Below are 913 nucleotides of genomic sequence, written 5' to 3'. Positions count from 1 at the left end.
TATTTGCTGGATAAATTGATAACAAAAGGATTCTTAAGAATATATTGCCATGTGATAGAATTTGCCTTAAAATGTGTTTGGAAAAAATGATTCTTCACATCCATTGACTAGGATAAACATGTTTACCATGTTAAAATCAGAAAAATTCTAATTCTTAATATTTTAATTTAATTTACAGCAGGAACCAGACCGTTTCACTTCTCGATTTAGTGAAATGGATGGAGAAGTCTGTCTCATCCCATTCAACGGGCACTTCTCACACACTTGTGTCAACTGCAATAACAGTGACAGTTAAACCAAGATCTTAAATTTTGCAATTTGCAGGAAATTAATGTGGACGAAAGGGGAGGTGTCTAGTTTTACTAGCTGACTGTCAATTTGCAAATGGGTTTACCTGGGCAATATCAATTAAATATAATAATAACATAATAATTTGTCCAAGAGTAACTGGTGTTTTAAAATGTACATATCACATAATGAAGATGAAATAAAGATGTAAAGAAACAAACGATAGATATGAATATTTATTCATAGTACACGAAAGAAAAGTCATAAAATGCTCTGCAGGTTGAAGTGCCCGCAGAATCAGAGGAGCTTTTATGGTTGACATGTTTGACAAATTTGAGGGTTTCTTTGTCTCTGTAGACGAGGGCGAGGGAGTTGTCCTCTGGATACACTGTCAGAAGCTGTGAAGAGGATGACAACAGGGCAAATGATGATGAGAAGTGTTGCCCACACATGTACAACTGCACTTCATACTGTGACCAGCACTCACCTCCTCGTCCTCTTCATTAGCAACATAACATGTGAAGCCCCCAAACTCTGACTGCCAGTCTATGAAACACAAAGTTTTATAACATTGATAATCATAACATTGATGTGTGTGTGTGTGTGTGTGTGTGTGTGTGTGTGT

The 913-nt window shown here is 36.4% G+C and overlaps 1 long non-coding RNA gene across 1 annotated transcript; it reads right to left on the bottom strand.

Moving 5' to 3' along the window:
- Positions 1–510: 510 nt before the first annotated feature.
- On the bottom strand, positions 511–907 carry LOC111656895 (uncharacterized). The gene is made up of 2 exons (XR_002760905.2): positions 776–907; positions 511–686 (listed from the first exon to the last, which is right to left on the bottom strand). It is a non-coding gene; the product is annotated as an uncharacterized LOC111656895 (long non-coding RNA).
- Between the last annotated feature and the right edge of the window lie 6 nt (positions 908–913).

This window comes from Seriola lalandi, unplaced genomic scaffold (genome assembly GCF_002814215.2).
Source record: "Seriola lalandi dorsalis isolate HSWRI2012SDOR001 ecotype SW California unplaced genomic scaffold, Sedor1 jcf7180001977017, whole genome shotgun sequence".
NCBI classification, from domain to species: domain Eukaryota; kingdom Metazoa; phylum Chordata; class Actinopteri; order Carangiformes; family Carangidae; genus Seriola; species Seriola lalandi.
Note: the sequence above shows the minus strand (reverse complement) of the source record. Positions and strands in the feature narration are given on the sequence as shown.